The 17,084-nt window shown below is 47.6% G+C and overlaps 1 pseudogene; it reads right to left on the reverse strand.

Annotated features, from left to right (window-relative positions):
- Positions 1-9,445: 9,445 nt before the first annotated feature.
- The window catches only part of LOC144113937 (tubulin beta-4B chain-like), a 33,169-nt pseudogene continuing 25,530 nt past the window's right edge, over positions 9,446-17,084 (reverse strand).

A 17,084-nucleotide genomic window follows, 5' to 3' on the forward strand; every position in this document is an offset into this window, starting at 1 on the left:
GCTGCACGGAGTAAATTGGACCACCCAGGGTTCTTTAACATACACTGACATCGCACAGCACATGGGTCTTTTCCATTTCGCATCCACCGAAACGCGGCCGTCGCGGCTGGAATTGAACCTGCGTCCTCGATTCCAACAGCCGATCGCACTAACCACTGAGCCACCACGGCGGGGTTTCAAATTCGCCATCATTTACGTTACTCGCTTGCCCAGTATGGCCCTCTCGCGGACGAGAATCTACAGGTGCCGAGAACACGCGCAAGTCAAGCAAGAGCATTTCGTTAATGAGGGCAAGCTAAAGCAAAAAAAAAAGAAAATTCAGCCAATCGCTGAATGGTACCTGCGCCATCACGTCACCTCTGCCGCAAGAAACGATCAAGAGAAATAAGCTATCGGCATGCCTTTTTGTTTTTGTTCTTTTGGCGCGAAAAACGTTTAAACAATGATAAATGCTTAGAAGACAACACAAGGTGCGAGACGCCTATCATCTCCAAATTCAGATAAGCATACAGTGGTAGAGGTGCGGTCTAGTTGGCTCTTCATATCTTAAAACGGCGAAAAGGACGCGGACAATGACAAAAGTGGACGCATACTGCTGAGTTTGTGTCCACTACTGTCATTGTCCGCGTCCGTTGCGCTGTTTTCAGATAAGCAGACGCATGTATCCAACAAAGGCGGCCGTGCCTGACGGCTGCTGCGTCGCATGCACACATGTTGCGACAGTTCGCAGGTCATGGCGTCCGTGGCCTTAGTGCGCGCGAACAGTGTTACGGTGATCCCTGATACAGCATATAGATTTGCCGTTTAAAATGTCGAGGACGAATTCCGCTGACATTCACAAGTTCCCGCCAAGAAATGAACGAAACCGTACGCGTGTGACCATATTCCGGCCACGGGTGCATCGGCCTAGGAAGTTTTGCAACAGGTGGTACGTTTACATGCACCTCATTTCTTGCACCTCATTTCAGAACTGCCTCCAGTCACATCCAGTCCAATTTTAACAAAGTTGGCTGCGAGTAATCCAAATAAAAGGGATCGAACTCCTGGTGGAAGGAAGTCAGAAATGAAACAAATATTTACGTATAAAAACGAGATGAGGACGTCCCCAAAAAGTGCACTCATTGGTTTCGCGAAATCGGAGTTCCTGTTCAAAAATCGCAGTGAGGGCCTGGTAGCATACAGCATATGCCCCGTATACACAGGACGTACTGGGTTCGAATGTCAGCACCGCCGGTGATTCAATAGTTTTTTAATGGTCACAAAAGCATCTTTCGACCAGATGCTCGACTTCTTCAGGCCGCCACCGGGTTTCTGATAATACCGTCACTTCGAGGGGTAAATCAATTACTGCACGTTTTTTGGTAGCTATGGGCAGCTGCAGCTCGTTCCACGCATTTCCTATTGGTTGTATATTTCTACAACCTCTGGCGAGCGGTGAGGATCCTACTTTTGCGGCGTTCCCCAACACTGCAGATCATCACCTCTGCAGATAATTCGTGCCCCGCGGTCCAGAACGACACCTCGGAAATTTCCCAAAACTAACATTGGCGCCAAACACCATACGGAACTTGTGTGTAATGGCGAGGGCCCACATCGTCAGCGCAGGCGAGAACACGAACCGCGTTTGCTCGTTTTTACGGCCGCGATGGGCATCTAGCCCTATGCGTGCCCACGAATAGCCGTGCGAGTGGCTCCGGAACTCCCGACGGAGGCTGCAGAGGAAAATTGAAACCATATGCGCGAAGGCAATGCCCTGGCTCGCTCTTGTGCGAGAGGGTCGCGCGGCGGCACGAGAAGGTGATTTTTACGGCTACCGGAAGTGTGCCCATGACGTCGTGGCTGCCGTGGCTCCAGCGAATGAGAGTGTGTGGTGGCCTGGCGACGTCATGGTACAGTGACGTCTTTGTTCCACGATTTTAGTTCCAAAATTGGTCACTGCGAGTACACCAATCGGCCCGCGAATTTTGAAAAACACGGTTTTTAAAAGTTCATAATAAATTGCTGGCTCAGTTCTGAAGACTCATACTTGGTGTGAATGCTTCTTAGCATCATTTCTAAGCATTGAAAACATTTACAAGTGACTTTTTATTCATTGCATAGTCCCTTTAATGCCTTCATACAATATCAGGCGACTGGGTAGCGAGGTGGATCTACAATAAACGTTTTTCCTAGAACTCTCGTCCGGGAAGCTTTTGTTCCCAGTAGTAAACTGGTAACCAAAAAGTTAACTTTAGTAAGTAAAAAATTACAGTGATATTTTCTGCAGCTAGCGCATGCTAACATGGAGTGTTGGACCAGGCTTGTGGCGTGCGAGAAAAAAGCATACTTTTTGACGTGCCCATTCAAGCATGTCACAAGGTCGCCAAACTCTGGCAGCGATTTGATAACCAGTTGTTGAACAACATTCCTCTGGTTTTTGTGTTGGAGAAACATTGTGGCATTCTCTGGTTGTAATAGCTTTTTTTACAATTACCCCGGTGTGCATCACGACAGTGACGACACATGCACTTGGGAATTCCAGCCTGCCTCGATTCAAGCTATAGATACCAAAGAGTGAACATCGGCATCATCATGTTCTGTTGTTTCGCAGTCCATAACAAGCTGCTCTCGGCAGAAATCGCAGTTCAGGGCTTTCATTACAGAATGAGCACAAAAGCACCTACATAGCCAAACACAGGCGCGCGTGAACTCAAACTGTTCAGACCTTCTGTGAACTCAGCAATTTTGAAGGAATGTGCAGCACTTGACAAACAACCGACCTCATCGTCGCTGAAGTCACCGGCGCACATCACAGGAAGCGTGTCTTGGAGGCGAATTCTGCCTTCGCACTCGTGAAGCTGTCGGATGCTGATGTGGTAGTTACCGCCAGCCATTTGTCTGTACTGAAGAAACCTCTTCTCTAGGCCGTCTGTTTGCACTTTTCCGAGTAGCACGTACTTAAAACCGAGCTCATAGACGCAATACTTTGAGAATTCAAGTAGAGCATATGCTGAATGCCACAGAGCATTAAAAGTTTCCTTTGCGGCGTGCAATTGTCGTGTTTATAAAATTTCCATACGTCAAGCCAGATTTTGAAGGCTTTCAAAAAGGATAGCTTGGGGTCATCATTCAACGATGAAATTGGCTCTTCGTATACGTCGCGATAGTGATAGCCCTTGTGTGGCATCTTCACATTAACTACCATCCACCAATGAATCCACCTGATGAAGTTGGCAGTTTCTTTCGCACGTGAAAGTACAGGAAAATCGCAGTGCATGTCGAAGGCTTCAGCCACAAAGATGTTGAAAACCTGTAAGGCTAGTTTAACATTTTGCCTTTGTAAATTGCTTGGGTTTAAAGCCTTCGAAGGCAGCCTATAACTGTACTTCAAGAGCTGAGAAGATTCAAGTTTGTGAAGCTTTCTGAGATCCTTGAATGATGCCCACTGTATAATGTCAGGGTGGACGGAATTGTCAGTGAGGTTAAACATGGGAAAATAAAAGTTGGCTTTAGGATTTCTTTAGTTAAGCCAATTATTTCTAGCACACTTTAACAGTTACACAGCGTCAATGATGTAAAATATGGGTCGCGTTGCATCGTCTAGGTGTGGGTAAATAATCCTCACCTTATGCGGCATCGTAAAGTCCATAAATGGCTAAACGTGAATCTCGTCTGCCATTAAAGTAACAGCACTCTCATGCGATTTCAATTTATTAAACCTCTGGCCAATGTATTTAAGAAAATTCTGATCACCTGATTCGTTATCAGGTGATAGGTGGAAAGAGGAGCAGGTGTTTCTAATGGTACTCGGATGCGGCAAAGTCAAACAACCAGAGCCCCTCAAAAACTTGTATGCATGAGGAGATATAGTATGCAGATGCAAGCAAGCACCATTGTTTGAGATGAGTACTGCAGTCACTCTCAAGCAACAACACTTGTTCCCTCAGAAGTTTAACAGAGTCCTTTCTGTTTTTGCGGACGCTTTCCTTAATCTTTTCCATGAGGTTTACTATCAGGTCAGTAAGGCCATCAGATGAACCTTTGTCGTCAGAAATCTGCTGTAGCTTATTTAATATGTCAAGTAGGACATTGATGTCACCGATTTCGTCAGGCACGACAAAATCTCCTAAACGTTTCACTGAGTTGCCGTGTAAACACGCCGTGATACGAAGATATGCGAAAACAGTAACAGAACACTGTAGGACCAGCGCACTCTCATTTGCAATATTCAAGAACATGCTACAGTTTGGGTGATTAATAATAGTCCATTCAACCGGGACACACTTGACGTTTAAGCGCTCCATCATTTCATGCAGAGATTAAAATTTGCACTGCATTTGTTCTTGTCGATAGCAGGCTGCTGACACTTCAATAGCACGAGCAAGACATTTGCCTCCCGGCGCATTTTTTCGGCATCTGGGGAGCTCCTTGCTGGCACGGCATCTTTCTTTGACAGGTACGAGGGACAGCCAGGGAATTAGGATGGCACTGACCCAAGACGCAGGTGTGGCACTTTTAGAGGGACTTCGAACACCTTTCCTGTCCGGGGATTGGTGTACGATGAGGTATGTTCAAGGCAGGATGCATGGAAGTGTAAGGCGCACACCTGTTTTACAATAGCAAAAGTGCGACGCACCACATTACCAATGCAGTACAATCTAATATCGAGGTAAAGCTTAATTTTTGTCATGGCTCCCTTAAATACTGTTCATTTGTGGCAACAGTAGAGAAAATGACTTCGTATCTTGTTGTTGGCAGTAGGCACAAAATCCTTTCGGGGAATCGCACTGAGCCACTTGTAAAGCTGTTCATCCTTTGGCAAAGGAAACACTTGAACCTTGTTCCCCGTCTTGTAGTTGCTTGAGCACATAGGTACACAATACTTGTTAGGCATGTCGAAGCCCGCATGTCGCAGAACGGGCGCAAGGAAAACAGCACTGAAGCGACCACGAGGCGACTGGCTCGACGAACTAGCTGCGTGTAACAAGAGGGGAAAAATGAGCCGGGAGGCGACGGGACGGAAAGGCCGGTATGGAGAACCGGAGGCAGCCGCAGGCAATGGCAATGCCCAGGTAGGACGGTGGGTGCTGACGTCGCTAGAGAGGGCACAGGCCTTGAAAAGTTTAGGAGGCGTTGGCATAGGTGCGTCGCTCGCATGAAGGTGCTTCACCAGCATAGTGTCTCGTCTATAGTTGTCGCTGGAGTATTAATGTAGAAATTGCACTGATTAAATCAAATACAACAAACTAATCACAACGGAAACAACCGGACATGAGCTTCTGACGGCCACAAAGGTCAGGTACCACATGGTGCTACTGCGTCACGGATTGTTTCAACACCGCATCGTTCTAGTCATTTCCAGATCGGTGTCTCACAAGCTCTTATGCTGCTGATTACGTCTTTCATGGCGCCGACAAGAATGACTGACTGCGACAGAATCACGCCAAACAGCTAGCCCACTTGGGCATGTGCCGCACTAGCAGCGTTAAGAAAATCTTTTCGCACGAACACCTGTTTGACTACTCAGTGTTCCCATGCTTGCCTGCAGTGCAAACCTCACTTAAGAACAAGGACTATAAGGTTTCGCGTGGCTACAGTGTCTGCAGTATCGTGCTCTGCGGTGAAGAGGCGTTAAGAGACGACGCAACTTACGGCCCGAGAGCTCAACTAAAAAAATTTTTTCCTCGCTTTAAACAAAAATTACCTCGATAAAAACTTCAGAAATGGAAGGCAATAAGCTGTTTTACGTAATCCGCTATTGTTTGTATTTTTACTTGGACCACCTCAGGGTGAAATTAACGAGTGTTTTGGCTCGAAATTCACTTTTTGTAACTAGATTTTTTCCTTCTGCATCCGCAGTCTCATCACCTGTAAAATTTATTATAGGTACTGGACATCTACAGGAACAAAACGGCTATTCCAGAATTTCCGACAGAAAGTTCTTATTTAAAACAAAAAATATCAAAAATGACACATTTTCATACTTTTTTCGATTAAAAAAAATATTTATGCCGTGTAAAGCAGCATGCTCCCAATTGTATCGAAAGACAGAATCTGTGCAAATGTCAATGAAAAAGTTTTTGGAGTGTTTTCTAAATATTTGCTTATTTAGCAGTGCCTGTTTTCTCATTTTTTCTGAATATTCAATCTTCCCTCACTTCACGAATAAATTTTTTAGGCAAAAATGCTTCAGGCTTTCATTACGCACATTACGATGTTTCCACGAATTTTTTGAACAAATTGGAGATGGTCGAGCGCAACGCCTGGGATGTTTGGCGTGGAATGATCCAGGTAGAACTATGTGAGTATGACGTCAGGGGACGAAAAGGCGGCATAGTTTCGGTTTCTCGAATCTAAGAAGGCGGCCATTAAAATTGGTTGTGCCCTCCCATGTATATTTTGAACCCATTGGAAGGCCAGTTGGAGCGTCCAATTGTAATGCCGGCCCACACAAAACAAATTGTTTGCTTCCAATCGGAAAATATCCCATTATTTACTTGGAACCAATTGCAAGCTTCAAATGGAATAGGAGGGGCATTCCAACTGGAACACTTATAGAAAGGTTAACCGCTGGCTTCCTAATCAAGTGGCAGCTCCAAGTAGGCCGCAGGCGAGCATGCATGACACACAAACCATAGGCATAAACGTAGCGGCAGTTCCTGTCCCTATGGTTTGTCTGTCTGTCTGTGTTGCCAGCAAGAAAAAAGGAAAGTGCACAGGCCTGCTCACTGGCTCAAGCCGAGCCACAATCGCTACCACGTGCAGATAGTAGGAGAGTTGAAAGATGGGATAGAAAGACAGGATAGTAAAGACGCGTTGAAGACAAGGCCGATTGCGGAGGTAGTGCAATATACCGGGCCAACCGGTGGCGGAAGTGAAGCAGACTTCAAACTCTCCGCCACATTTCCAAAAATAAGTCCAATTGGATCCGTACCAGATATTCTTGCATGTGGCCCACTTAGAGCTAATATAAACGAAAACGTAGCATATGGACGGCCCCCCAGTATACTCTGTTAAACCACTTAGAGCTGCCACTCATAAAGAGGATCAGTTCGGCCTGATGCTGCATGCGACGCACATTTTCAGCGCTCGATTTGTGAATTGTGGTTCGTACACGAGCGATGAGGGACGCCGTAGTGGAGGGCTTCGGATTTTAGACCACATGGGATTCCTTAACATACAACGACATCGCACAGCACACGGGCGTTTTTTTATTTCGCCTACATCGAAATGCGGCCGCCACGGACGGGATCGAACCCAGGACCTTGGGATCAGGTGCTGAACGCCAAAGCCACTGTAACGGGTCACTTTATTTGTGTTCGTAAATAAAATATTACAGTCGAACCTGGATTATGAAACTCGAAGGGGTTCACGAAATAGTTGATATACCGGTATATCGATAATTCAGTGTAGGAAAAATGGCGATAGGTAAGCTTATCTATGACCTGGAAGCAAGAATACAATGCATCCGTTCTTGTGACACGGTGCCTGGCTGACGACGATCTTCTGCCTGGTCAGGTCCGTTGACCGCAACGAGGTGTCCTAGTCCTCCCAGGTTCGGAGAGGCACCAGCCCGGCGGGGGGAGGGGACGCCGGGCATGACGGGAGGATGTGTGCAAGGGTGGCCTTGGGGCGGGAGCACAAGGTGCATATGGGGGTACCGGCTTAAATTTATAGAGATGGGCTGTTGTAGGTAGCGTGTGCGTCTGCAGGGGACGCCAGACTGATTTCTTTGCGGTAGTAAGGGATGGGTGGGGTGGCGGGAGATGAGGGCGCTCAGCGCGGGAGTTTGTGGTGAGCTCAGCAAACGAGTGCATACGCTCCTTCGAGAAATTTCCCACGAGGTCCGCCTGTGCCCGACTTCTAGACTCTCGGGCTAAGGAGTCGGCGGCCTCGTTGCTGGGATTTCCCAAGTGCGCAAGCATTCAGATGAGCTCAGCGCGTTAGAATAGGTAAGGGGGGGGGGGGTGCACCAGGGATTGTGCAGGGTGGTGAACCCTGTTCCTGGCATAGTTTAGAATGGCTGTTTTTGACTCACTGATGATGTAACCGACATTTGTGTATGCCAGAGCAATAGCGGTCTTCTCGGCTCCCTCAGGGGTGGTGCCTGAAGGAAACTCGAAAGTTAGGGAGGCTATGGGGGGGTTGCGGACAACCGCAGTGGCTCCATGCTCATCGCAGGTGGCATCCACCCAAACGCATCCCCATACCATTTATGTCGCGCTGCCTCGCGCGCCTTTCTCCGACCTTGATTACGGTGGGGGTGCATGTTCCTCGGTAATGGTTTGACATGGATCGAAGTGCAGATCTGGGTAGAGATATTTCTTAGTGATGTATTGTTTGCGGAGATAGTGATGCAGGCCTATTGCTGATTGAGTATGTGTCGTCCGGCAGCACCTAATCAAAGGTTCTGGGCTTGTATGTGGACCTCTCGAAGTTCTTGTAATGTTATGGACTCCGCGTTCGAGCAGTCTCTTAATTACAGGGAAGCTCACTTGTGGCGTGCACCGTAGCGGTGCCCTAGCGCATGCCATCCGCCTTGTTTGCGGGAGGTGCGGGATTCGACCCCCTGCCGCCGCGTACCCATCGGTCTCTAATGTTCCCCTGGCCTGGTGCTCAGATTCTGTGAGATGAGATGATCGGGAAATTGGTCTTGACCCTACCGCGTGTACGTCACCGCGAACACCCAATAGCCGTTCGAGCGCGCTCCGCACAGGAGCTGGTGGAGTGTCTGCACCGTGGTGTAAGAATATTTTCTTACACCATGGTCTACACTGAATCGCGAAAGCGTTCAACAGCTGCGCTGGTCAAACGCATTTATGAGAAAACAACCGTTGAAGCATTTAATCCAACTCTGTTCTGATGGTCCACCGGTACCGGGCGTGGATAGGGGTCACTCTTGGAGAGGGGGGGAGGTCCGTTTGAACCATGCATTTCTTCGACTTTTTTTTTTGTAAAACTAAATTGAGTTCAGCATGGTTTTCCTGTATAAAATTTCCTCTCGCTTTGAGGATTGGGGGCGAACATCCTCCACCCCCTCCCAATATCAGTATACGAGCACATGGTGCAACCACCGCGCTTCGTGCCGCACGTCGCGGAGATTTCACCTACGGTTAAATTGATGATCAGCTGCTAATTGTATATAACATGCAACGTCTCCGAGGCTTCTTTAAGCCGTCCTCGTTCGCGTTGGTAGCGCCAGCATACTTGCATTCGTTGTGGCGCTATGGAGCGCTGTCACCATCAGTAGCGGCGCCCTCTTTTTGCCAAGCAACAAGAACAGGAGCTTACACGCCTCCAAGTGATAGAACAGCCTTGCTCTCGCCGTTATTTCCAACTCATGCTGGGACTTTATTGCGAATATATATCGTTTCGTGTTGCGTCACACCAAACAATTTTTTTTTCTAATAAAACCAAATGCTCGCCATGGCCAGTAGCCTGGCTTGCCTAATATATATCGTTTATTTTATCGGAACTCTGCAAGCCAAATGGGAATTTCGGTGGCGGTGTCTCGGGCAGTGTCGGCGAGGGCGTCCTCGTCGTCGAACTCTCCCTCGTCGTCGGCTGTGGCCTCCTGGTACTGCTGGTACTCGGACACCAGGTCATTCATGTTGGACTCTGCTTCGGTGAATTCCATTTCGTCCATGCCTTCCCCAGTGTACCAGTGCAAGAAGGCCTTGCGGCGGAACATGGCTGCAAATTAAGACGGGCACCACGAATATTAGTTGTTTTTGTAGGCTTTCACGAATTGCAGCGGAACTTATACAGCTAGTTCAATTCTATCCGTCCGAATTATTTCCACCAAGTTACCCAGCTGCTCGGATTTTTGTTTCTGCGCCAACAAGTCCAGCTTTCTCCGGCAAAAATTTTGAAAATTGGAAAATTGTAAGACACTGTTAAGGAAATATTGAAGGTAATGGTCCATTATTCTGATATGTAGCAAAATCTTCCTTTTAAAGTGTTTCCAGCGATCGCACCGGAACGCTTTTGAAGATAGCGAAAACGTGAATAGAAAAAAAACTAAGAGACTGCCTCGGGTGATCTGCGGATATATTGATTGTTTTAGTAAAATCTTGCATTATACGAGAAAACTGCGTTCATGAACGGCTTCCCGCTTAAAAATACTTTTGTCCATAATTCCTGAGTATCCGATTTCAAAAAGCGCCTTCCTCGATCATGAGGATCGGATTGAGCGATGGCGTCCAAAAATAGGCCTGCCTAAACTTGCAACAGAAGTGGAATAATCCAAGTTTTCTTTTGTATGCTGAGCGGCGGCGCGGATTAGCGTGAGGAGAGAGTGCTCACACACGCTCGCCATCTAAAGGGCGTAACTACATCCGACATTTGCTTTTAGTAAAAATCGATTTTCGGCTCTTTATGGGGTATGTAGATGTTTATCCGGCAACAAAATACGCATTATGTCGAGAAAATTGGATTTAAAAATTTTCCCGCTTCTCGATTCAAACTCGTGACGTCAAGACAAGCGAAATTCGTGACCACCGCTTAGTGAATAGCGATGTAGACTAGCCTCAGGGATCCACGACAAAAAAAAAAAAAAGGAAGAAAACTCTTGAAGCACTGTAGTTTCCTTGCAAAAACGGTCGGTGATGGCGGCATCTGTATTTCATTTTTTGACCTTTACCTGGCTAGGGAAGGGGACGGACCTTTGTCCCCGTTTCGGTTGTCCACTGTTCGGGTTAGAGGTGCGCAGGGTTGAATGGGGGAAGTTCTAGAGATTGTGTAGGGTATCTAGGTCTGAGGTAGCTCACTCCCCACGGCATGGGAACAAATGCCCATCTCTTTCCCTTTCGCCTAGCCTTAGTCGTAGAAGCTCCGTTTCTTACTGATAAAAGTGTCTTTCGCAATTAGATCGCTGCTACATTTCCATACAGCCCAACTTGAATTTGTCCTCAGAGTCTCTTTAAAGGTGGCCGCTTCGTTACCTCTTTATGAGTGATTTTTACGGGCACTGCTAAATTTGTAACGTCGGAAACATTACCCCTCCTTGATACACGGTCTGCACTTGGTGAACAGGGAAATGTCGCGCTTGTCATCTGAGATGTTTAATGAACGGGGTCGTTCCTTGCAGCTTGTGGTTTGTCAGTGAAATGCGCGTACAAAAGTTTTGCCGACACTGTTTGTGACGTCATCTTTGTCACAAAAGAACACCGTATCCAACACACCCCTGTTTTGGTTTAGGTTTTCTGCTTTTTGCTCTTTGATGATTGTTTTACTCACAGTTCTATTAACAACAGATTGCAACGAACAGAGAGGGCTTTAAGCAATCTTACGGGAGTGCCACCTTAAGATTAAAAAAAATAATAATCCCAAAGTTGCCCTTGAACGATGAAGTAGGCGCTCTATGCAACTGCAGATTGCACGTGTGAACTGCATGCTGTGCTATGAGTAGAATGTAATTCGAGCAATTCTGATAAATGACTGACCAGTGAATTGCTCTGAAATGCGCTTGAACAGCTCCTGAATGGCCGTGCTGTTCCCGATGAACGTCGCAGACATCTTGAGGCCACGGGGTGGGATGTCGCAGACGCGGTCTTGACGTTGTTCGGGATCCACTCGACAAAGTAGCTCGAGTTCTTGTTCTGGACGTTAAGCATCTGTTCGTCGACCTCCTTCATGCTCATGCGGCCGCGGAAGATGGTGGCTACCGTCAGGTAGCGGCCGTGGCGGGGGTCGCAGGCGGCCATCATGTTCTTGGCGTCGAACATCTGCTGCGTCAGCTCTGGCACGGTCAGCGCCCTGTACTGTTGGCTGCCTCGGGACGTGAGTGGTGCGAAGCCGGGCATGAAGAAGTGCAGACGCGGGAAGGGCACCATGTTGACAGCCAGTTTGCGCAGGTCAGCGTTCAGCTGGCCGGGAAACCTGCGTGTGTATGGTTACTTAAGTTGCTTTAAGACTTTTTTTTTTGCGTTATGCACCGCGAACAAGGGCCTGCAGGCGCCGCGCCATTCATGTCCCCAATTGTGCTACGAAGTTATACACAACACAAGCTATTCCCTCTTCAGGTGTGGTGAAGTAGTTTGCAGGCCTAAGCGCCTGTGGCCATTGTGGGCATCGGGCCATTCTTCGACGGCAGCGATCGGTGCCACTCACTACAGCTTCGCATATAGAGATGTCGAGTGACAGTAATAGACTACGATCCCTGAGAAAAGAAAGCTTCGTCACCTGAGGCATGTTGTGACTCCGGACATTGTGACAGAAACCAGGTGGTTGAGGTCCCCGTATGTGGGAGTGGTGAGCTTCAGGGTTCGGAAGCAGATGTCGTATAGCGCCTCGTTGTCAATGCAGTAGGTTTCGTCGGTGTTCTCCACCAGCTGGTGCACGGACAGGGTGGCGTTGTAGGGCTCGACGACGGTGTCGGAGACCTGCAGTTTTGAATGCGCTTGAATTCGCACTTTCTGTCGACGTGGAGCAAAGCCTACCACATCTATGCACAAGAAAAATTTTCTCATTTTTAAGCACTGTGATTCTTCGATTTCTCGCTACCATTGTCGAGCATTAAAGGGACAAGAAATTATTTTGATGGTCAAATTCTAGAGCAGCGATCAGTAGAGGTGGCCTTTGTCAGTATTAATTCGAGTCAAATTCAAAAGCTCTGCGTGGACCCTACACACACCTCCTTCACACCCCAACGTCATGCAGATGCGGTGGCGCTGATGTCAGTAGCGCCTTTGGCACGGCAGGCAAAATAGGTTCCGCCTGCCCGTGCCCACCAGCTGCTGCAGCTGCTGGCGGGACTGCGCAACTGCATCATGCCCGCGCCTCGATATGTTTCTCGCTGATAGATACCGCATTAAGGAATGGGCCACGGTAGTAAAGCGCGAAGTCTGGGCCTCGATCGCCGCTTCCAGGCAATGTACTTCGTAGCTGGGGAGTTGCGTTCATTCTCCTGAACATCAGCATAGTACGCTTATAATTGCTTAAGGGAAAAAAAACACAAATGTCTGCGCACGTAATTATCACGTCGAGCCGTTTGGGTGTTCATTGGGCGCTGACAGGCTGAATCACCACCAAGGAATGCGGTCTTTTGTTGATAGCAGATAATGTTTAAACGTGTGTGGAAGTTATACGATCATATAAAGCCGCGTTCATGGCACTTAATATTCACTTCAGGCCATTTCTTAATATGGCCGACATAATTACTTGGTCTGTGTAGAAAGAAGTCTGCTAAATTGTGTCGTTTTTGCACGGCCACGTTGGCATGTTTCTGTACGTGTGCTAAAAGCCACGTGCTTTTTCACTGCATCATATGTCATAAGATGTTTCATGAGGCGGTGCATGATCGCGAAGCTTGTTTGGAAAGGAGCAGCCGCGATCGCATTGCCCGAGTTGATGACGATGATGATGACCTCAGGCTTAATGGCACATACCCACGGCGGGGGATTGGCCAGGGTGCAATGCTGATACAAACGCACTCATGGCCAAGGAGTGGTGTAATTGGATAATTTTGTGACCTAGACTCGAATTTTGATTAAAAATCAAGATTAAAAAAAAACGGAAATGAAAAAGCAGGGAATTCTCATTCTAGCAGAGGAATCTACCTGATGCAATTATATATTCGTAAATAAAATCGCACACTGGTTTCAATGCATATCCCTTGGCGCTTGCCCCGAAGGAGAGGAGAATCGGAATAAATAGAGCAAGCCCCCGTCGAGCGAGGGGTTCTCTAAGTAAGCTCTACGGCGAGAAGTTAATCGCAAAGAGGAAAAAGTGATCTGTGGACTCAATTTCGCCAGACTCAGAGAGGGTGGTCAGAAATATTCCTGATCGACATAAGTAGAGATTTAGTCGCGGTATTCTGCAGCGCAGTAGGGTCGTGGACACTTCATATTGCCTTGAACTGCACATCCGCGCACTCCAAGGAAATGCCAGGTGTTGAAAATTCGCTGCAGCAAGGAGAGGCTCATGGCTCAAGTACTGGAGACGCTGGCTGCAGTCAAGTAGACAGTATTAGGGGCGAACGGGACAATAGGTCCACCAAGGGCGGACTTTGCAATAAAAATAAACGCTCTCATCAGAAGCAATGCCACAGTGCCCAGGGACCCAGTGAAAGCGTACTTTCGTAATATGTGGTGGAACAAGAAATTGAAGGGAACGGCTCATAGGAGTATCCCTCGATTTTTCGAGCACTTTCAAGACGGAAAGGCTGTCTGAAAGTATAACAACCTGAGAGATACTGCAGGGATTCTTTATTAAGGCCAACTCAATGGCCAGAAACTCGGCGACAAAAATAGGGGTATAGTCAGGAGACCGAAATGAATAACTCTATTCAAGAGCCCTTGAGTAAATGCCTATGGCTGCTTTTTCATTTTTCTGGCAGGCGTCTGTAAAAACGGTAGTATGGTTAGGGAAATTATCCAGACACTCCTTAATAAGCCCATTTAAAACATTTGCAGGCAGATTCTTAGCATTCCTTGGGAAGGTGTCGTCAAAGGTGACTACAGTATCAGCCCGGCGGTGGTTAACTGGTACTACAGAATTTATTGATACAGAAATTTTTGACAGCAGGGAATTAGTGAACACAACCTGAGGAAGCTTATACCTAGGCCAAAAATTACCAAAGAATAGAGATGGGTTCGTTGTAAATATAGGGTTAGCCAATTCAGGAACAGGCTCCAAAGACATTAAAAACGTCCGCACAGTGAGAAGCTGAGCCGCAAATTTAGATCAGGTATCCGCGCCTCCAAGTACAGCGCAGCGTTAGCAACTGATTTAGGCAGACCTAAGCAAAGGCGCAGAGCGCGTCGCTCATAACAAACCGGGGTTCAAGCTTGTACCTTGTGCACCCAGAAAAGAGAACAGAGCCAAATTCAAGTACACATGTCTTATACAGAAAGAGCAAAGTGTCCCGACGCATACCAAATTTTTTGTTGCTGATCCTCTCCAACCGGCCAAGGGCACGCTCACCTTTAAAGCACAATGCTTCGAATCAAGTAGGGCATAAGCATCCGCGCGCGAGCACCTATCGCGCTGAATAATGTCCAAGACACACTGTTCATCGGCACGCTTTGGGCAGGTGGGATCGTCAGCTGCGTGATCAGACTTAGAAGTGCAGACGTCTGAAGCATGAGCACCACCGCAAACGCGGCAGCGCGTTGCCGACTTGCAAGATTTGCCACTCTGACCAAAACGCCAGCAGTTCTTACATTGTAATGGACGGGGCTGCAGTGGGTCAACACGGTAGACAATGGGCCAGACTGATTTCCCATCGGCAAGAGGAGCCCGCAAAAGTTGCTATAACAGACTCAGTTGGAATACGAGAGCCTCCAGCCTCTGTTGCAGCGGTAAACTGAGAGGATGCCCACACCGGCATCATGGAAGTCCAAGAATTTCTTCTGGCGTAGCGGAGGGATACACACCGTGGATTATTCCTTTTACGCAGGCGAGTTGCTCGGGAATAAACGCTTTCACCGGGAGTGAGGCAAAAGAGGTGCACTGCAGCAAGTCTGCAACACAATCCAAATCAGGTGATTTGCACAGAATTCTTCTTTTGGCAAATGGTCGAACCTCGGAAATCTCAAGATATCGAATAGTCGCTGCCTTCAGCTGCTCCTGGATCATATGAGAGATTTTGATCTTAATTAAACCATCTCCTACAGGGACCAGAGCCACAGGGATACGCTTGGCAAAAAGAATTTAGGCAAACTGGCGAACCAGGCTACTGGACCTGTGCCCGAGGAAGACATAGCCATGTCCGTAAGCCTAAGAAACATGAAGCCTACATCCAAAAGGGAAAAAACCTGGCCAAATCCCCCACTCGCGGAACGGCCTCACCAGGAGTTTACAGGACCAGCAGAACCAAGACACGCTTCAGCACCGAGGCCAGATGAAGCGGGAGGCGACATAGAACAGCCGTAGAACAGCGTCGGGTCGTATCAGCACAATGGACACTAAGGGCCGTTGTTGTTGCCTTCGTGACATGGCACATACCCACGACGGGGGATTGGCCAGGGTTCAGTGGGGAGACCCCATAGAATAGGGTAAATGGTGCCAAGCTATTTTGCCTTGGGTGAAATTTACGAGTGATTAAAAAGAAAAGAAGGGCCCTTTCTTCTTCTTTACCGAGTTGTTGTTGTTGTTGTTGTTAGCCTATCAAAAGATGGCACATACCCACACTGGGGGATCGGCCAAGAATCGGGTGGCTATTCACCTGAACGCAGTTAACAAAAAGGAAAAGCACGTGGGAGCATAACACCGGTGAATTTTTCGTCATGAACAGAAAAGGGATGAGTGTTTTGATTTTAAAATTTTAAGAATAATAATAAAGAGAGTGATTAAAGATTATTGATTTAGTCAAAATGTAATAATTGATAGAAAAGAAAAGGTTGAAACACTTAGCAAGGCAGTCGGTGAGATTCTATCAGGAAATTTTGAACAGCGGTGCAAACAGATCTGTGGCTGAACCCAAATGTGGTGGCGCCAAATGATAGCAAGAGCGGGCTGCTCAAACTAAGGCCAAGATGCTGCAAGGGCTCCTCCAGCAACCTTTTTCTCAGTGAGTTGAATCGGCGACAATACAGCCAAAAATGTTTAATGGATTCTGGCTCACGGCAAAATGCACAAAGGCGAGAGAGCGCCAAACCCGACTTGTGTAAATAGAAATTTAGAGGGGGGATGCGGCAGCGTAGCCTCGTCAGTGATACTTCAAGCTGCCGAGAGCAACAAATTTTCCTGTTCCAATAATATTTAAGGTGCTCATAATCCGCCGATGTTAAAAGTGATGTGTCTTGCGAGCTTAAAAACGCACGTCGCCGAAATCTAGATGCTGTAATGAAGGCTGTAGCCGGGATGATTGGCAACACGGGGCCGCTGAGGGAAGCCTTTGCGAGATTATCAGCAATCTCATTTACTGTCACACTGCTGTGGCCGGGAACCCATACTAAATGAATAAGGCTCCAATGCGGAGGAAGTAGGGATAAGAAAGTTGATAAAATGGGACCGTCAACCTGTGCAGCGAGGGACGAACACAAAGATAAAGAATCAGTAATTACTGCAACTGCTGTAATAGAGGGGTCTAGCTTGCGTAGAGCAAGTACAACTGCTAGAAACTCTGCTTGAAAAATAGGGGTGAAATCTGGAAGGCGCAG

Source organism: Amblyomma americanum, chromosome 1 (genome assembly GCF_052857255.1).
Source record: "Amblyomma americanum isolate KBUSLIRL-KWMA chromosome 1, ASM5285725v1, whole genome shotgun sequence".
Lineage (NCBI taxonomy): Eukaryota > Metazoa > Arthropoda > Arachnida > Ixodida > Ixodidae > Amblyomma > Amblyomma americanum.